The sequence below is a fragment of the Neolamprologus multifasciatus genome, chromosome 15 (genome assembly GCF_963576455.1).
Source record: "Neolamprologus multifasciatus chromosome 15, fNeoMul1.2, whole genome shotgun sequence".
Classification (NCBI taxonomy): Eukaryota; Metazoa; Chordata; class Actinopteri; order Cichliformes; family Cichlidae; genus Neolamprologus; species Neolamprologus multifasciatus.
The window spans coordinates 19978085-20000314 of record NC_140453.1 but is presented as its reverse complement, the minus strand read 5'-3'; the positions used below and the strand labels follow the sequence as shown (position 1 = coordinate 20000314).

Genomic DNA, 22230 nt, shown 5'->3' with positions numbered 1-22230 from the left:
GAAAACATAATAACTGCCTTCAGTGCATAGTGCATGCAGCAGGGTAGTACCACAGCTGACAAAATTGGTATTCCTGAACTCTATTGGTACCTGCTCCAAATATCTGAAGTTGTTGGGCTCTAACAAAAAGTCATTTATGCTTCAAGAATTAATTTTGGTGTGACTTTAGCTTCAGGTAATGTTAAACTATAAGATATTTGTGAGTCAAATCATTTTCAAATCACATGAATTCACTAGAATAAATCCTCTATACTTTGGGTGTGTGTGTGAAACTGCTACTATAAGCATTTTCAGATCAACATTTCCTGCCCAATTATGTTATTTACAAGCCAACAAATTGCAGGAAACATGAACAGGAGCCAGACACTGGTAGCAGTCGATCATAGCCGCAGAATACACAAACAGCCGGGGACGTGAGCTTACCCAGAAATCAGATACAATTTGCTTTTCTTTTTATTTCTGCGACAGCGGTTATGTTAAATATGTGACTTCCTGTTTACCTCTGGTAGAAACAGATAAGCAGGGCTTTTTCTGCTCGGTCCTCCTCGGTGTGCAGGGTGGTGCTTATAAGAACAAACCTTGGGCTTTCATTAAATGTCTTAAAATAAAAAAATATCTTTGCAGGTGAAGCCTTTGTGGAACATTTCTGACTGAAAAAGGCATGTAGAGTTGTAAGAGATGAGAAAGCAAAAGAAAAAACGGCAGTAATTCATCATAAATTTTAAACAGTATATTAAACAATAAGGCAAAAGCAGAGAAGCACGTCAAAGTTTGGTTAAATACTAGCATTTGCTTTTTCGCTTTTTTCACATCGGGCTGTGAGTGTTTACTGGGAATCTGTAAACACTCACAGACCCCTGATTTATTTTGGGGATATAGAAAATTGCTTCTCATTTCCATCTCTGAGCCCAGACAGCCACTGCAGCTACCTGGCATTAAGCAGATGCATACTATGTCACAAATCAGTGTGGACCTTTAGAAATTACATTTTAAAAGTCTTTAAAATTTTATAGATTCAGCTGATCTCATGTTCTGGATCATCTGCTATCTAGCTATCATCTGCTAGTAGTGCCTTCAACTTGAACCCCCACAATGGGCACTGAGTCAGAACAACCTCAACCAACCCCATTTACCATTGTGTTTGCACCAATTTGAAATAAAGTTGATAGAAGTAAGAAAAGGACTTCCAGGGAGCAATCTCAAAACTCTGCTCTGCTTGAAGCTGACTGGACATGCACAAGGAGATGACCTTATCTTACATGGGAGATCAGACAAAAAGCTTTCAAGTTTTATGAAACTTTTTTGTGTTTTAAAATCCGACGTTGTATATTAGAGAGGATGTTGGAAGACTGTATGAACTATTGTGCCGTTGCACAGAAAGCCTGGTGAAGGAAATCATTATGTTCAAAACATGAAAAATGAGATACAAAAGTTTCAAGAGGCAAATAAAATGGGTCCACTGGGTGAAGACAAAAGATGGAGCTGTTAAAGCTCTGATCACAACACTAAGACCATGCAAGCAGCACACCTAAATACAATACAATGCAGCCATTATCTGAGCTAATAGCAACACCCGTGTTAGGTGGTTCACACTGACTACCATTCAAACGCCGCCATCCAGGCACAGCACAAAAGCAGTTGTGGGTGCCATTTGTGCAGCCAGTGTATTTTCAGTATTTCTTTATGCATGTATGACATGGAAATGAATGCAGGAACAAATAATTAGCATCGCAAATATAATGGCCAGTAACCCAGGTGCAGCAATTTCCTCACAGAGCTGCAGTTTAATGGGTGAAATAAAGGGGCAGATTTTTCGTGATAAAGCAACTAAAAAACAATCAAACCAAAGTAAAAGCCTGTGACACAAAATGCTTATCCAGACCCGAGCATGAAAGAAATAAAGGCTCCACGAAAGCAACAAGATTTGGATTTACGTGTGAAGGCGTAAAAGCTGTGGACGAGTAGCAGTTAGACATTTGTTCCTCAAGGCCTGACGGATCATTCAAGTGTTTTTGTATCGTCTTACTCTTTTACTATAAATCACATTTTCATTTAACTGATGACTATTTTCCAACATGATGCAGTGTTTTTGATTTTGTTTCAGCATGGATTCGTGCCTCCCAGGCAGTCATTTGCTCCATCTATGGTATGGAAATCAATTTGTAAAACATCATTTCAGTCATGTAGTTTGTATACAGTAAGCATAATGTGTTCCATTTTTTATTGTCATAAAAGTTATCCATCAACTCACAGAAACGCATTTACAAGGAAAACTATCTGGAACAGTAACACATGTTAATTTATGTAAGCTGATGAGAAATGAAGAGAAATCATTGTATATAAAGCAGAGGAACTCTTCCAAAAGGTCATACAGTATGTACATTTGACATCACTGGTGACCTTCAGTAAGATACACAACACGGATAACTAATGATACTGCCACTTTACGGGTCTCTCCTAAGCTCCAGTTTCACAAGCAGACATGGGGAAACAGAGATCAGAGGAGAGAACAGTCATAATGTAATGAACTAATCATTTGATTCAGGAGTGTTGACCCAGGGTGATATCTAAAACCTGCAGGACACTGGCCCTGAAGGCCTGGAGTTCCCCGCCCCTGCTTTATATGGTTATTTCAAAACCATAGAATATAAGCCACACCCACCCAGGTTTCAACCTGTTATGAGGGGCAACCAATCAAAAGAAGACTAGCTTAAAGGCAGGGGAAAGGAAGGTACAGTGGCTTTTTTTCCCCACATAGGATAAATGAGAGAAGAAGAATGGGAGAATTGACCAGATCCTAGTAAAAAATCAAATAAAACAAAGAGCTCAAGCTCATCTTTAGAGGTATAATAGTGATAATCTATTAGCATCTCCATCAGCATGATTAGTCCCTGAGATTTTTGCCTTAACACTCACAATGATAAGCACAACTTTGATACAAAGATGATTTTTCATCAAGTTCACAGTTTGAACTTGACGTTCCAAACTCTGAGAACTTGGATGCTTGATCAAAACAATTTAATTTTCACCACCGCCGCAGGGCAAAGATGTCAGTTAGAAAATTGAGTTCTTGCAGTCAAAATCCAGAGCTGCCATAGAAAACTCCAACAGCCTGAACTATGATGACTTCGGCTCATATCACGTCGTGCACATCTTAGACTTGAGAATAAGCATGAATTGGCATTTTGAAAGAAGAAGCTGGCAGCTAAAAAACATAAATGTAACCATAAGTATGGCACGAGAGGATCTTCCCTCTTGTATTTGCTGTATCCTAACTGAGCTTGAGATATAGGACGGTAGCTGTAATTCTGACAGGTTTTTGTTGTCAGAGTTCTGGTTTGATAGCACTAACTCAGCATGAATGCATATGCAATTAGCCCCAAGGACAAGAGAGCTGTGTCACTCAGATCAGTGCACTATTCCCAGGACAATTGCCCTGTGTGCTGACTTAGTTAAGCAGAAAACACTGCCTTGGAAGCCACAATTGCTTTTGTGCCAGTGGAAGTTATCAGAAAATACAGCCCACAAATCCCTGACATTGCTGCCGCTTTGAGACACAACTTCCCCACCTCACCATTTTTCCACCCCATTTCCTCACATGTCCTCATCGCTCAGAAACCCAGGAAGAAATCCCTCTCTTGGGCCCAGGGTCTTAAGGGATCATGGGGGGATTTCCTAAGCAGTTAAGTGTTTCGAACAATTATATACTGTATGGGTCAGTTTTGTACTGCTTTCTCACAGTCTGCTGGCAAATCCTGAGTTTAATACTTTATTCCCAACACAATCAGCAGCACCAGTTGAGGTTAAATGAAAGAGAAGCAGCCACAACATCGCTGAGTTTCATGTCAAACTCATGTTTTTGCAAGACATCTTTGTGATATTATTATATCAAAACAAAGTAAAACTAATGAATAACACAGTCTGCTTTATCACACACACAATCTGACACAGTATCTAGTAATCTCTGTTGAATGGATAGGGTTCAGAGGTTTTTCTCTGCATTTTAAAAAAAGAACTTCTGAGCTAGAGATGAACAAATTATCCTGTCAAACCTTCCCTGGCTAAATAAAGCTGGACTTCTTTCAAGGAGTACTTCAGTTGCAATCCAGTAAAGTCATTTGCAGACAGCACATGTAATATTTGCTGTATCCTGTGTTTTCTTCTTGGTTCAGAATGAGCCCTTGGAGGGTGACCGTGGATGTTGTCATTTCTGGCCATTATATACTGAAATCTTGTATTTCAGCCAATCTAGTTGAAAATGTATTTAAATACTAATAAATCATTTAGATTTTCACAAAAAAAAAGTTTTTATTATATTGTGGGTGGATTTTTCTTTGGGGTATCCCAGGAATTCTTCTGTACAGGAAAAATCTCCAAGCTTGTACCACTCGTTGGCCTTATCAAGGTCATAAATGTGTTGCTTCCAAGAACCTTGATTGGTGCCTAACAGTGTTGATAATATGGTCAACAGACCGAGCCTACCTACAAAGCAACAATACATACTGATCAATACTAGCCGACGGCAGTCCGCAGAGGAAGGGAGAGGATGAAATTGAAGACAGGGAGAAAATCTATATCTGTGACTGACTGGTTAAAGACCTGACATTAAATAACTGTGGAAGTGGAAGCTCAATTATCACCAACAAAGATGTTACAATAAAAGATGAACATTAAAATAGTGGTGATGTGATTGTTTCCATTTTATCTGCAGAAAAACATGACAAACTGAGTATATGTATGCATACATAAGGGCCTTTATCTTTACTTAAAATAAGTTCAAGCATGTTCCTGTTGTTTTCTGGTAATGTGATTAATAAAAAAATAATATTTTATGATCAAGTAAATCATGCCCGATTTGTGCACTGGATGATTTATTTAGATAAATGGATAAATATCAAGTATCAAACTTGGCACATAAACTATGTCACGACTATATTTTGATTGAGCTCAACATCTGTTTGAAAATTGAGATTGAAAAATAGCCACGAGCAAAAAATGTTTTTGTTTAGATTCATGGATTTGTCTTTTTGAGTGAATTTAGTGTCAAATTTTCTGTCAAAGCTTTGCAATGTAACAACCATCTTCAAAAGTGTGAAATCATTCAGAACCTTCTTTAAACAATGTATAAACTTTTTAATTTTGAAACTGCTCTGCCAGATCTGTGGAGGTGAAGTAGAGGTAATACTTTTGATTAAGCCTAATCGCAATGGTGGACTCATTGCTCTTCTTACAGCTTTTCCAAATCACATCTACAGCTCCAAGAAAGTACTTCCTTCTATACACTGTCAAAACACAATGCTTTGTATTGTTTGATTATTTCAAATGCAACATTTGCTTTTCTTTGTTGCACATAGACCAAAAAAAATGAAGTTTTTTTTTTAATTTTGTACATTTGGCTACTTTATAGTCAAGAACACTTAAATTAAATGAATCACTGATTGAAACTGTTGTAAAATAACTTGTATATCTTGTAAAAATAAAGTGGCTAGTTGGATTTTGGAGGGGACAAACAAACAAATGCATCCACTTTTGAAATTATTGTGACAGCTATTGGCTGCACTACAACTAGGGAAAAATATTTATTACAATCCTTTGGTAGAAGGCCAAAATCCTTCACCTGCAGGAGGAACCCTGATGTATCAGGTCAAGAAAAAGGTCACTGACAACACATTGGCTCAAAATACTGGAAAAGAATTTGAACTACGAGCCAAATGTTGTTTTACTTCCTGGCAACTTTTTCCTAAACAATAAAAAGAACATCTTCTGATTATTTTACTTATTTGAGCATTATCAAACAAACTTTGCAAAAGTTGTTATTTCACCGTGACTTTGCCACCATACTTCTGAGAAGTAAACGTTCTCTTTCAAAACTCTCAGTGGCGCAGTACGCTCTGTACAGCTGTATTGGAAGACATGCACACAATTATTGACTTGACCTTTTTCTTGGTTGTAGGAAGCAGTCCAACTGGGTTTGACCCAGAATGTGACGAAAGGCAAACTAATGAAGACTTTGCGAAAAGCAAATTGATTTTTCTCTGCTGCCCTCTATTACGTCCACTGCCCACTTCAGTACAAGCAGGCGGGAGAGAAGGCAGGAGGCGGCCGAGTTTCAGCTCATCACTCATCTGCTTAACAGGTTGGCAGAGATGAGAAGTCAACGGCAGAGGACGCCAGAAAATGAAATGCACTTGTTCAAATGAGTTGGGCCAGCAGAACAGAGAATAACATTTGGAAACTGAATTGGCTGATTTGAGGGGAAAATCTGGAAACTGATCATTTTGGCCATTTGACAGAAACAAATTAAAAAGCTTTCTGTCTCCGCTGCCACATTATTATGGCTTTAACCTTTTTACTAAACATGCTTTCAAACACTTCTATAACATCAACAATGACACTGGACAATTAATCGGTTGGACTGGTAACTAGGGTTCAAGTGGAAACAAATGGGCCTGGTTTACTGCAACTCTTTAATTGATGCTTCCCACTTAACTTCATGTAGACCACATTTACTCATCCAGTACAGGGTTGCAAACTATTGGCATGACCATCATTATGTACCCACTATCGTCTGGAGAGTTTAAAATCATCGTAGGAGCATTTCAGAATTGGGTTTAGTCTTCATATAAAAAGTTGGCCGAGTTCTCTATACCACTCCTGTGTCCGACGACTTCCTGCCACACTGTGCAGGATGATGCAGCCAGTCCCATTGTATTCCCAAGATGAGGCCTCAACCTAAGTGTTTTCCTAACCACCAGCTTGTTGGATCTGACTGAAAAATCAAGGGACTCCGCACACTTATACAGATCTGAGCTATCAATCCAAAGAACCCTTGCTTTAGCCTGCTTTTCGACTCCTACAGCAACAATAACATATAAATGAACATCATGCTGTATTTAGCTAGACTGGAAACTAACAATTGAAACCAAAAAGTCCTCAGTAAACTTTTCACTGAGGTCATAGGCAGATTTTCCATAGACTTCCATAGAATAGGTGAGGCTCATTGTCTTCAACCATCCACATAAATTAGGGAAATTTGCTGTCAAAGCAAAAACAGGAACAGAAAAACACGTATGGTTCTCTCGTTGCGTATTATTTTTCAGATGCTGTTCTTCTTTTTAGATTCATTATTTTCCCGCTATTGACAGTTAACTTGTGATAATGCAACAATTAGACCGTGTTTCCACTAAAAAGACCAAATAACATTTCACACTACTCCAGTGTAATTACGCTTCCCATTAAAAAGAGGTTGCCATGGCATGTTGTAATCTTTTAGGCAAATGTATTACCTGAAATTACCTGGAAAGTCACAGCCATAATTACTGCACAGTTACAGCTATGGAAGATGCAGTGATTAAAAACCTGCCCATTGAAGTGCAGTTTAGGACTACTGAATATCACATTAAAGGCTGGATGTGGTACATAGCATCCTAAAAAAGGTAGAGGAAAACAGGTTTTTATCTTTTTTTTATTATTATTATTTGTGCAACCTTGTAGAGGATGAAGTTGTCAGCTGTTTAAGCACTAAAGTAAAAGCTCTGGTGCCCTACCTGATACATTAACAAGTTCAGACCAAACAAGAATGGGCTTTTTCAGTTTGTTGGTTAAAATGTGCTTATAAAGTTGCTGCACTCAAGACAGAAACAATTGATTAATTCCCACAAAAACAAAGCTTTTCTCTGAATATATTTTCATTGCAGACACGCAGATAAACTCCAGGAGAAATTGTCCAGGAAAGGTCCCAATGGGAAACCCACAAATCCCTCTACCGCACTATCTGGGCATTAACCCAATACATCCTCTTTAGCCAGCTAAAACAGTTTAAAAGTCTTCCATTTGTAACTATTAGAGTAGTGGTGGGACATGGCCAGCCCAAATCCTTTCTTCCTTTCCTGTGAAACAGATCGGTCCTAATCTTTCCTCTCCCAGAAAAGCAGAAGTGGCTGTGTGAGACTGGCGTACTTTCTACAAGTGGATTTCTGCTGGAGGATTTGATGTGAATGTAGTTTTTGTTGGATTATGTGTCAAATTAAATCCAAATTCTGGTTGTTTCCATAGACTGCATATAGAATGAGGGTACAACCACTGCACAGGGACTGTAATTCACAAAATCAACATTGCTGCTGGTATTATTAAGACCTGAATCTACAGAATGAGCCCAGCAGGAAACTCAGCAGGAAAATGGTTACTGAGGTCCCAGAAAAGGCAGCCGACCAGTTGTGGCTGTAACCCCTGATACATCATCAGTGTGAAAGGTAAAAAAACAAAAAGAACAAGTGAAAGCATCTAATAAAACACTGTATGAACGTGTGGTTGAGTGGGTATATGTGACTTGTAGTGTAAAACCACTGAGTGCTCAGGAAAAGTAAAATATCCACTATATGGACAAACCTCTTAATCACTGAAGTCAGGTGTTTTTTTAGACCCATTCCCACAGGTGTATTAAATAAAGCAACTAGCCGTGTAGTCTGCCTTTTCAAACATGCATGAAAGAATGAGTCATTCTAAAGCATTTGAGTGCGGCACTGTAATAAGATGCAACCGTTATGACTAGTTTGTGATGTTTCTTCCCTTCCTGCTATTACACAATCAACTCAGTGGCGTTATTCCAAGCTGAGAGCATTTAGAAACCACAGCAACTATAAATATGTAAAGCAAAAAATGACTTGAGCTGTCAAAATATCTTGCTCGGAACTCCTTTACATAAACAAAACAACTATGTGCAAACTGCTCCTGGTAAAGCAGCCACAGGTCAAACTGTGCACTGTAATTTTAGAGCAGTTTCTGGTGGGGGTGGGGTCAATCTTCATCAGTCTACGGTATTAAGGTACAGACATGTTCACTGACATACACAGAGTTTAGAGGTTAGAGAAGAAACAAAAACAGGAAATAACAGTTGTTTTTCCAGAGTTTTCTGTTATATTATTCAAGGTTTCCCAGTGATAATCAGTCTTTTTCCTTAGTGGGGGAAAAGAAAACCCCATAAATTAATTCAAGAACTCTCCAAGACCACTTCTACAAAGATACCTAAAGATTCAGAGAGTAAGCATCCGCTTGAATATAACCTACATTCGCTGTGGTACAAACACACAAGCGCAAGTCATCTCCAGTAGTTCTCAATGGGTCATAAATGCCCCGACTTTATTTATGTGACCATTAAAGTAAAGATACCATTCAGTGAGGGTAATGTGAGGGCACCAGCTCCTGCTGCTGGAGAATTTAACCTGTGGGAGGACATAATACCACGGCTGCGGTATTGTGCATATTGACTCACCGGCTTGACTTACCGGCTCACTTAAAAGGCAAAACAAAGCCTTTATAGATGTTATTAGATATGCTTGTATTTTTTCATAACACTGTCTGCTATGAGAAAAATCTATAAAACAGGTAAATCCATAAAGAAGGAAAAAAAGATAATGAGTTGGAGAGAAAGGTGTGGAGTTTGGTAATGTTTAGTGCCACGGGGATACATTTATTGCTGTTTGGTAGATGTGTTTAAACACCGAGATTCACAGTCATAACTGTCGACATCAGGTGACGGGGGTTTTAGCTCATGGCTATGAAAACAGCTACTGAGATCATTATGGCTACACGGATGTAGTTATTTGGTGATAATGAGTTTTTGCACTCAATAAATCTCTCATGTGAGGTCTCCTGAATGCCTTATAAGTGAAATGTTTTGGCCAACTAGAAGGAGACCCCAAGGTAAAACCAAGACAAGGTCACTAGGGTCCCACCCTAAAGCCAGTAGAGAGTATACCTTTTGGCAAAGGAATGCCTCAGTATCCTCCCAGGTGAGCTGAAGGGGGTAGCTGGGAAGGGGTCTGGGTCTATGGCCCTTACAACCCATATCTAGAATTGCTGCAAAAGATGGACAGATGGACAGATGGCTGGATGGATGGTTGCTTCATGCCTTTGCTGACTCTACTATTTAATTACCTCTAGTAAAATTGCAAAATGCCCACAAACATCTCTGTGTTCAAGCCGCATTAACTCCATTTATCTAAACTGTTTTCAAAACACACTGAATGCAACTTCTCAGCTATTACCATTATAACACAAAGACACTCGTCTTTCTCCTATGTGTTAGAGTGGCTGCAGGATGCTGGGCTGAATAATTTAGCTTGTGTATTTGGCTTGCCTCGCTCCATAGTAATTTGAACTGAGCACATTACAGCACAGAGCCAGTGCAAGTGTCTGACAGGAGGGGGAAAAAAGAATGCACGCTGAAGTTCATACCATTGGGGGAAAAGCAGAGAGGGCATAAATAAAGAGAAGACAGGTAGGTAGAAGGCAAACGACTTAGTCTTACAGTACCCACCTTCACATTAGAGAACAAATTGGGGTTTAACCTCTAAGTTTATTCTACTGTTGAACACAAAACTGCATCTGAAGCAATTTGTGAGCATGTTGCACCTTGTTATATAAAAGCATGGCCACATATACAATGGTGTGAGGTGTCTGACCTGAGTTATTAAGATTCACAGCAATTAAATTTTTTTGCATGGACAACTTCTGCATCTTATGTTCAGGGAGAATGTGGTGGGTGGCCTAAAAGTTTAGGGTGATGGCATAAATGTGACAGAAGTGGTTGGGCATGTCATTTTTTTAAGTGCAGAAAAGCGGTACTGGGAAAGTTTCTAGAAAGAGAAAAGCATTGTTACTACCTGATAAATATTTCTAAGAAAACAAAGAGAAAACAAGTTTAATGAACAAAGTAACAGCCACACGGTCATTAAACTTGACATTCACTGTGATGCACAGACACTCTGGCACTGCGCACCCTCTTTGTGAGACATTTATATACAGGAGGCGTGGATTTTGATAAGCAGTTTTTTGCTTCCTTCACAGCAGGTATTGAGTAGTCTTCTGAAATATCTTTGGATGTCATTAGTTTGTTAGTATTTCAGAATAACTGCATCTTGGCTTTACATCTGAAGATGCTGATCTCAGTATTCCAGTATTGAACATGAACTTCCAAGTCCAAAAGGCAATCCTTTTAGTTGACTTTGTTATCATCAGCAACATAAATAAATAGATGGTATATATAGTTACATAATTTCACCAAAACATCAGTCTTTCACTGCCCTGTTGTTTAATTCTGGATGGATGGATGGATGGATTTGCTCCAACAACATTTTCCAGTTCCTATGGGGTGATCCTTGGGCGTTCACAGGGAGAGATATTGTCTCTCCACCAAGTGGAGTCCAACCTAGCATTCCTTCCTATTAGGTCAACCCAGAAAACCTTGAAAAGAAGGTATCCAGGAGGCATCCTGATCAAATGCCTGATGATGACTTGATGATCCTGGACAGCAAGCAGTATCAACCTATGGTACGTGGATGCACCAGTTTAGAAATTACAGAAAAATATATATTAACTCTGTTTTTAATCTGTGTTTTATTACTTGACTGATACTAATGGATAACATGGTCCAACTTCCAAAACTATTTAATCAGTTAGACGTGTAAGTTATTATGCTGCTTGAGCTCTTAAAACTTATTTCAGCAGCTCTGTTTGGATTGAATGAAAGGACAAAGCATCCAGATTCAAACCAAAACCACAGCACAGCAGCAGCAACAATAACAGCAGTAGCAGTAAAAGTTTCTTCCTTTGTAATAAGAGTTAGTAAAAAGCAGGACAAGGTCTTTTCTGTGGTCAACACAGCCACACACTTGTGAATCACAATATACTACACAACCTTTTCCCTGCAAGAGCCCAAACAACAAAATCCTTCCAATCTTTTCCTGTGAAAGGAGATCAGCAGGTCTTTAGCTGATATAATATGCAAGAAGTCAGGGGCTGCAGTTTTAAAATGCTAGCCTTCACACTGGGAAAAAAGGGCAAGCAGGAAGGAAGGGGAGATTGAAAAATAAATGGAGTATGTGATTGACAGCTTGTGATTCTGGGTATTAGTCTGAATTGGATTACAAGAAGAGAATCAGCCGGCCATAACCCCTGGAGTGCTTGAGACACATTAATATTGAATATCCAAGAGCATTCACCATCAGTGGACTACAAAGCTTGGTCACAAAATACCGTATCTCCTACGGAGAACACAGCCTGAAGGGCTTCAAATCCAAACCAACTCAAGCATTTGAAAGCTGCCAGCCTGTTTGTGCCAGCCTCTCATGGTTGCCAAGGATACGCAGACAAGTTGTTGACAGGAGATGAATTTGCACATTAGTGTTCTTGGACTTTGTCTACGTGATTGAGTAGCATATAAAGATGTGCTGACATCAAAGCTAACCAGTGAATGAAGAGGAAACTTGAGTGAGCTGCAACCTAACCTTATAGGAAACACGATCAGCTGACTGTGACCTCTTATCAAATGACATGTGATCATTATGGCCTGAACTTTGTCTCATTTTCCAGGTAATGTTACAATAAAGAGCAACTTCAATCCACCAAAACACCACCGCTGACTTGTTTTGACATGTTGTGTTCAGGGTTTATTTTTTACAAATAAAGAAATATATATCAGACGACTGTTGTTCTGTGTTTATATTTATGCACTTTTTAAACAACTATAATGCTTACCAGAATTAACATCACTTATCTGCAGTAAAAAGAAATCCACCTACAGCTTGCCTTAATAACACAAGAAAATATATCATAGATGCATTATCAGAATCCTAATACAAAGTTACTGTATGCTGAACTTCAAACAAAACAGTATTTGTCTGAGACGAAATCAGCCCTTCTAAACTGCCTCATGGGGATACTGGTCTTTTCAATCTTTTTAAATCAATGTTGTTTGTTGCAGCTGCCATGAAATGTAAAATATGAAAGTTGCATAAAGGGAAGAAACTTTTAACAAGATTAGCTCAGTTCTCATCTATCATTGTGTGTCAGAACGCGAAAGGGCTCAGGGGTGCGAGCTCTTTAAGGGTAAAAATAATGTGACAAAGATGTAAACCACCCTGAGAAGAAAAGGGTTTTAAATGCCAGCTTTAAAATGTTGATTTATTGGTTGATTTTACTGTAAGGATAGTTAAAGTTACCCGCCACGCAGCCCATGCTCCATTTCCTCACACTTAAAAACAAAACAAACATTTTTATCATGCTAATTAACAGTCAGGGGATTATCCCACTGTTTGCTTTCAAAAATCCTTTGCAGCAGGCATGCAGACAATGAAAGCCGTGACAGAGAAATACTTCCCCATGACTGTCATTAACTTTCCCCCTCAGATCTACATGAACGACAATGATGACCCATTTTGACTGCACTTAACAAAGGGGTACAGATCGCACCGCTGTAATCTACAAAAACAGTTAAATCAATTTGTTTTAAAGAATTAAAAAACAATAAACACAAAGTCAATATGACAAGTATTATCAATCGATGTGAATTTAATATAATTTTCAGTTTTAAAGTCAGATAGGAGCGACGAAGCCCATCCACAAACAATCTTAAATTATTCTTCTAATGTAGGTGGTTCATAAAAATGTTTTATTATCATATAGTGATGATTAACAAGAAAAAAAAATGTTTCAACAAACCTATTCTCTTGACTTTCTGTCATTAGTATCCAATTGTTTTCACAAATACTCTAATCACGAGCTCCTCTCACATGGCTAATGCTATTAAAACAAAGTGATTAGACTAAAGATGAAAGTCATTACGACAAAGAACAGTATTGGTTTCGTTGAGATCAGCAGACTCACAGTGTTGAATTTATGCATCTTGGCATAAATTTAAATATCTTCTTTTCTTAAACGACTTAAATCACTTTTTCTGTTTCAATTCTCTCTTTTGGTTTGGTTTCAACAAAATGTGATTTTCCAATTTAGTTACTTAAGGGACTTAAAATGTAATCTGTAACTTATAATGAGCTCAGACTGTTAGACTGTTTATTTCTGACTGTTTATCTCACCTCCTGGCCTCACTAATCTCACTAAAAGTGTGGATGGTGATTAACATGTTTTACATGCATGTGTTCGCCCAAAGTCCCATGCAGCCAGCACCACAAAGCATATATTATTGTATAAAGGAAAAAGGAGGCTAATAATATTGCACTCCCACTGCAGATAGCTAATGATCTAAAATAAAATCCACAGCATGCACTTCAGATCTGAAACCAGCCTGGGACCTGCATCTTTCCCATTCTTTCCCCATTTTCTTTTTTTTTTTCAGCTTCTATCTACAAATAGTCCAATTTACACGACAAAAGCCTGCTTTCAAACAACAGTCAGGTTCGAAGAGACGGACTAATTATCCATATAATAGTCGTCGAATGAAATGAAATGCATGGTCATGACATACTGAATGCCCCAGTGCACTCTGAGCAGCCTAATTTCTCCTTTCAACATCACTGTTGTTGTAGCTCGCTAATTAATTGATAAGTTTTGATTCCTTTCTTTGTTCCAGGTTTACCTTGCAGTTAACACACTCCCTATAAATGTTTCACGTTACAAACCTTGTAGATCAGAGAACAAGAAGCCTTCTTATCAAAGTATAGTCAGAAACACAAAAATAAAAAAATACAGCCCTGTCATATATTACTATGATGTCTGTTTGTAAAAAGAGAACATGAGTGGAAACAAAGACAATGACTGTAGGGAAAAAAGAACAGAATCCACGTGCAATGCTCTCAGATAAATCACAGTCACAGTGGTAGAGTCACTGAAATCTGTCAATAGGCAATTCCCCACAGCATGAAGATGAAGAAAACAATATACACACACACATACACACCAATGCCAAAAACCAGTTTCATTACCTACTGCCTGCCAAAGCCTGTGGAGTATCGACAGGACTTGGTAAGGAGAGGCAAAGCTCACCTTTAGGTAAAAATGTCAGCCGGTGTACACTGGAAGTCTGAGTGTGAGAGTACCAATTGAAACACCACAAGACTTCCTTTAGCCCAACCTGCAAATCCATTTCAGATCTTTTTATGTGGGACTACAAATACATGTGTTTTTTTAGACAGTTTTAAAAGCCCCTCAGTTTGTTTCTGCCTGTTGCTGATGGTTGGACTGCAAGCACTCTGGAAGCTTAAAAAATATGATGTAAGTGGAGGAGAGAGAGAGGAGAGAGGGAGGAGAGAGGGCTGAAGGAGACAGAGGTGATCTGGATGATCCGTGGAGGGCCCACAAAGGGTTACTGATGAATCGTTATTGACATTTCATTTAGCTAGCTTCTTAGCTCTTAGTTAGAGCGTAGACACCACTACGCTAAAGGCACTGTCGCATTAGCTGACTGACAATTTTACTTTTGTTGGATGAGTGAAGGGACATTTCAAACCTCCAGATTCACAATATGACTCATAACAAAGCATCATTATCCTGTGCAGCAAACTGTGTTCATTTAACATCACTTAATGCTTAAAAACATGCAGTACTAACAGTTTGAAGTGGCACTGCCTGACATCTTAATTCATCAAAACCTCTGAAATGAAGCCCAGTGTAAAATGCTTTTAACTTATTAATACCTTACCAAGATTTGTAAATCAAAGTTAGTCCTGCAATTGACCCTGTGCACGAGAAAATGCTAACTTCCTGGTTTGAGACCGGATGTGGGGTTGTACATTTCCGGTAGCTTTACTTTGCGGTCAATCGCTACTGCAAAGATATACTCCAAAATCATGTCCAAAACTCGAAAACGGAACGATCGCGTTAAGTTACAAAGAGCAGAAGGTGGGAACACTCACCACTGTTGTGTCATAAAAATCTAATGATCAATTTCGACGTTTAAAGAGTTTAGATCGATCAGTTGTTTACATCACTAAACACAAGCAGAACTGCAGCAGAAGACACATCGTCCACATTCAGAAGCACATCTCTGTATAGTGACTGGTCTCATGATTCAAACAGGCAAATGTTCAGCATTCACACTACAGGTGAACAATAGTCAAACCAGATGTTTTCCCATTATGTCGAGATCAGCTAGTCAAGTACACACCTACACAGCATGTTAACAAACCGTGAAAAAAAGCCACACAAAAAATTAATGATTGCTGGTAACGGTTTCTATACATTAGTATTTACGAAGGGTATGTTGTGACTTACCTTCAAAATTACAGCGGTCCCTCGCTATAACGCGGTTCACCTTTCACCTCGCTGTTTCGCAGATTTTTTAGTGCAAGTTTGCATGCTTTTTTACGTCCTGCGTCCTGATCGCTGCAGACGATCTCCTCCGTCTCTCCTGTACAGTACAGAATCGCTGCATCTATCGCTAGCAGTGTGACTCTGAAGTGCAGTGCTGTATGTCCACGTTGTACACGAAACATTTTGCACCGTCAAAAAATAAAATTGGCTACTTGATTTCACCTATCGCTGGTTATTTTTAGAACATAACACCCGCGATAAACGAGGGACAGCTGAGAAATATAACATTTGAATCCATTTTCTCTTTTCCCCTGAGGCGTGGGGGAAAAATATCGACAAGTCGATGAACATCATTTACAGATATATTGGGTAAATGCCCAAGACATCTATAGAAATGTAAATCGCCGCTTTATTTATTTATTTGCTTAACTTGTTTTGGACCGTAAACAGGGCGCGAATAGGACACCGGAAACAAAGCTCCCCACAGGAGTTTCTGCACCAGAAGTAGCATATGCTAACGTGCACATAGTCAATAAGAAATAACCTAGACTTTATGCCAGTCTATACGCCATAATCTCTAGATCCACAGTCCAAACTGATTTAGAGTCGATGCTATGAAGCTAATAAATAACCGAGAAATTATCAGCTGCAATTCCAGTTAGTCTCTCACCCTGTGGATGAACTAATCCACCATCATAGACTGCAGCTCAGCATCTATCCCACAGTGGAATGAAATCCACTTTTGGGGAAAATCATTGATTTCTATCAAAACAATGAACACGTTGGGGAATGGGAAGATTCGCAGGTCAATCAAGGGCAGATAGAGTTATTTCATTTGCTCTTCAGATGATTATAGAAAAAAAAAAGAAAGAAAACTAATAGAATGAGTTGTTAAAATATACAGACAAAGTAAAGTGTATGTGTGAGAAAGCTGCAAAATATTAACATGCAAACTATTTTCAGCATTGGTAAATCTGTCCCCCAATTTTCACAGTGAACCGATGACACTCGCTAGTGAAATGTCATGACTCTCTAAAGCTGAAAATAAAACACTGAAATTACTTGTTTTGTCTGACCAGTGTACCCAACAAATATATATATATAAATATATATATATTTTAGCTTTTCAATTACACGCGGCAGAAAAACAGTTTCTGTATGCTTATCAGACCAATAACTATGCATGAGCTAAAAAGGAGCTGGGAGGATAGATGCTACAACAGCAGTAAAGGCCTTGATGTACACTGAGATGGATGCAGGCTATAGGCTTAATATACACCACACCCTCAGTGCATTTAGGTCTGTTGTGTGTGGGATGCAAGGCTTCACCTTGTGATATGATCTGACTATACAAAGGCTACAAGACACACATAGACATAAATATGACACCCATACAGCAATAGGATGAGTACGTGTGTGCGTGCATGTGTATGTGCGCATATGCAGAATTACCCCTATCATTCACCTTGAGTCATTAGAGAGACCTCACAGCCAGGAGACCTGGAACAAGTACATTCATCCTCATCCTCTCCCAGTACAAACTACTATATACCTTCCAGAAACCCAAACACTGCACCAATCAATCCTTACTGACTCTTTTAAGAGCCCTGTAGTAACGATCTATATTAATATATGGATTTAAAATATCCAAAGGCTTGTGGGCTATCCACTAGGACCGTATATCCACAGTGACTTTATTACACTAATACAGTATTCATTCCTCGGCCCTTCGTGCCACCCAGTGTCCTGGCCTCAGGGTAGAGGTGCAGCATAATCTGTCTTCACAAGGTAGAAAGTACACATCCTGATACATACAACATTTTTAGTCATTAACAATTAGAATTTACAATCAAATCTTCACTGTGAAAGTTCTGTTCTATACAGATACATATTTTATGCTTGGATCGCTTAAGCAAGATAACAAGCTAATATCGTGCCTGAATGTGTGGTTTTTCTATTCTAATTCCAAGCTGCCCTCTTCTGTAGAAACAGAATAAACACTCAAAGTCAGAGACAACTACTAGGCGTCAAAAAGTGCAGTGTGCAACAATTAACATTAAATTAGGTCCAATGTAAACGCCACAAGCTGAAGCTAATATGTCACAAGTCTGACGAAACTATGTGTTGTCATTCAAGGGTCATTCAGGGTCAAGAACAATCTTCAAAGTAAATACAAAATACACAATTTAAGAGTTTAATACAGAATTTACTTCCACTACTGACATACTTTGGAAAAATTGTGATCTCTTTACATTTTAAAAACAGAAGAAGAAAAAAACAGGCTTTTTTTTTTTTAATTAAGTGCATTTCCATGAAGCACAACTATGAACTGAATAAATAAAATAAATAAATGTAAACTGAACTAAACATACCGCGGCCTGGTGGGAAGTGAATTCAGACTTCGTTTTCCTTAATACCTTAATAGTAGATGCAGGACAACAATCATTATCCTATCTTAATAATCAGTAGAAGCTAAAACAGAAATTCAAATAAAAATTCTATTAATTACACAGCTTTTTGAAGAAAAAGTAAACCAGATGTTAGTTTCCTTTCTACCGGGCATAGAGACAGTTTTGTGAAACTGGAAAACAGATGTGACATCTATCGATTTCATTTAAATACGAGTGCATGTAAAGATGATTTAGACAGCCTTTAAATAAAACAACAGCACAATCAAAGGGCCTTTTATATGACAAATCTCCATTTGGAGATCAAATTATACAAATGTTTAAAGCATTAAATTACTTTCCAAGTGAGCCAATTTGTTCAGATTAAAGTGTTACGTCAGGCAATTCCATTTCGATCGGGTTTTATTCAGATTATTGACATGAAAGATTCCAAGTAAACACAGCTATTGATGACTAATGTCTTTTCAAAATAATGGCACTGCTATTGAAGAGAGGCGCCACTGTCAGGATTGGCAAACACACAAGTCCTTTACTCTATATAAACACACACACTTATGCAGGAGGCTGCTGGGCTGTTTGTGGGCCTCAGCTATTATAGCCATTAGACAATTAAACAGAGCACCTGGAGAGGCTGGCAGTAACTCTATCTGACACACACAGACACACACACATAAAGGGTCAATACAGAAATAGGACTAAGAGGCTGCCAAGTTAGCCCGAAAAAAAGACTTGGAATTGTATTTCAAGCTCCAAAGCCTGGCAAAGCAGCTTTTTCTTTTTTGTGAAACACATGCTTGCTTGCAAAGACGCACCCACACTCACGTACACGCGCACAGCACCAGACACAGTGTAAAGCACATAACTGTGTTGGGAGTGGGCAAAAACCACTGAACTGAATCCTTAATGCAGGAATTGTTAAAAGCAGAGAAGGTAGCAGAAAAGTGGATGAAGAGAACAGAGGAAAGTAAAGAAAATAAAGGGGAAGGAAATGACTGGCTTGTACAGATGTCAGAAGAGAAAGCGAAGACTAACGCTTCATCACTGCTCAGCAGTTGATGCGTGATAGCCAAAGACCTTTACAAACCGGCATTTATCCGTCATTTTCTGAACAGCAGGATGTGGTCGCACAAGCCCCTCCATAGAGTTTCCACTGCGTAAAGTTTAAAGACGAGTCTGTGCTGACAGAGGTAACAGGACTGACAGGATGACGTGTCCTTTAAGATACATACTGCAGGCACACTGTCCTTATAGCTAGCCAAACACTCATTTACATTTCATCTGCATACTAAACAACAACAAGCTCCACCTCATCACACACAAACACTCACCAAGGAACAAGATGATGAGTCACTTAGGACAGCAGCAGTTGCTCAGAGCAGAAAAGGTGAGTGTATGCATAATAAATTGCAACAACTCTTTCACTGCACCGAAAACCTTCCTCAAAATATAGAGCTTCGGTGTTGAGTCTTTAAGGACGGGGACATCCCCAGCGTGAAAGGAAACGTTTCAAGGTGTGTTTTAGGTTGTAATTCAAGTCTGGCTTCAAAATCAAACCATAAGCACAATTATGTCTGCACTTTATACTGCTGGTATGTCTTTACGAACGGGCACAGTAGATCAGAAATTTATTTGGTCACCACACCGAGGCGATACCGACTTCACTTCACAACCTCACTTGAATTCTCCAGGAGAAACTGTATGAATTCTGCCTATATTTTAATAATATCCTATGACCCCCTACTCTGCCTTCAAGTAGAGTTAAAACTTCAAGTAATAGTTTTAACCTTTCTAAATAAGTTTTCTAGCAGAGCCCTAACTCCTCATCTTCCTATACAAATTGAAATACTTCAGCTTAAGGTGTCTGCTGATAACAGTGGCCCATTTTCCAAAGTGAAAATGTGTGAACCTTCAAATATGGATTATGAGGCATTATAACATGGGGAATGGGCAAGACAATGTGTTTGCCATTAGACGAGGTTTGCTGTATATACAGGGCATGCATATAACCAGCAGCTGTCAAAGATTTTGCTTTTCAGTTGGAGAAAAGTCTTTTTAGAGAACAGTCTGAGTTCCAGCACTGATAACTTGCACATGGTTTTAAGAATAGGACGACATGTCCTTCAAAAAGTCATGTGATGTATTTGATCTGTGGCTAAATTTCTGCCTGTTACTGTTCAAATGTACTTTGACCTGCAGTGTTTAAGCTGTATTCACATGCTTTTCCAGTCCCTGCTTTTTTGACATTCTCACACAAACTCTAAACAGTGCTGGGAGAATCTATTGGAACAAAACCTGCAGTCACTTTTTCTCACAGGCGTTACTAGAAAGATTCAGTTTTATTAAGCCTGTGGTTTCCAAACTTTCTGTGCCCAAGGCACAGCAAATAGCATGCCAAAATGTACACAGAGCCTTTATGTGATCTGACACGTGTTCACTTCTTCTTTTGATTAAATTTCAGACAGCCCCCTTGTAGAATTTGCACATAGCATGACAACTGCAATTTGTTTTTTGCAAGCATGTCACCACCCCATTAGCATATACAGTACTTTACTCGTCTCCAATACATTATTAAACATTTTCACACAGTCCAATAAACAGTCTGGCTGCCTCTGGTTCAGCCTGAGCTCTTTGTTGAAATAAGCCACGTTTCTTTCCAAAGGAATGTTTAGTGTTGATGAGTGACCTTATTAGCAGCAGCTAACCTCTCCTGTTAGGTGACATACTCGTTTGACTTGTTTGACTTGTTTGACTTGACACACATCACCTGAAGCCATATGAGAATACTCAAAGACAATGGTCACACAATTTGGAACCATGAGTTAAACACAGGAGGGCAGAAGGCACGTGACTGCCACTTCCTGTTTTTTGACAATTACCTGCTCCTATGGATATAATCAGGCATCATGTAGGCCTGTTACAGGAGAGTTTGTAGGTGAAACACTGTGTTTGTGTGCCTTATCAAACTGATACAGAAATTTGCATTCGTATGTGCAGCTTTGCCTAAACTAAGGCTGCGCTCACCGTTGCACAAAGAGCATTTTTCACTGGTAGAAAAAAAAATGCTTGGACTGTTTGGGCTAAAAAAAAGCAGCTAAAAATGTCTTTTGAAAAATAAAATTTCCACAGTACAAGATGGAAATAAATGCAAACTGTTGCCTCATCCTCTGTCTTTTGAAACTTAAAGAGACGGAGATGGCGTTTTCCCTAATGTTTGTGTTTGCATAACATTGCACGGGGGAGGGCACAGTATGGTGCACAGAATGCTGCCTACCAACAAGAGCTGTGGACAATATGCAGCTCACTGCAGACTGGGAAATGGCCTCTTTAATCTGACACAGTCATAACAAAACAAAAAAAAGAAAGTGACTCTAAACAGTCTCTTTATAATTAATGTTATGACACTGTTAAAAGATTTTGAATTTTATTAATATTCAACAGTGATAAATGTTTATGTTTAGCTTATTTAAATTGCACAGAAATGCCTGTACATAGCGTGTCAGCAAATTCTTTAGCTGGAACAAAGTGATCACATGAGGAAGTTGCTCAAGTTTAGACAACACCCACATGTATTGTTTTAACCCACTAAAAGATCGTTAATCAACTTGTCCATCTTTGTCTTGCAAGGCTGCATCCTGTGCAGCCTCGTATGCAATCACCAGATAAGAAGTTGTTTTTTCCTAACTTGTACTCCACTCATTAGTAAAGCAGTATATAATAAAGTCTGACCAGATGCCTGGTGCGCCTTGCCTGCACGTCTTTGTAATTGACGGGACGT

The 22230-nt window shown here is 38.8% G+C and overlaps 1 protein-coding gene and 1 long non-coding RNA gene across 2 annotated transcripts in view; both read right to left on the bottom strand.

Annotated features, from left to right (window-relative positions):
• Positions 1–22230, bottom strand: part of man1a1 (mannosidase, alpha, class 1A, member 1) — a 177805-nt gene that overhangs the window by 149359 nt on the left and 6216 nt on the right.
• LOC146501966 (uncharacterized) overlaps positions 1–22230 on the bottom strand; it is a 37882-nt gene extending 15652 nt beyond the window's left edge. The window contains exon 1 of the long non-coding RNA XR_014869413.1: positions 1–22230. This exon is cut by the window's left edge and continues 13990 nt beyond it. This is a non-coding gene — a long non-coding RNA (uncharacterized LOC146501966).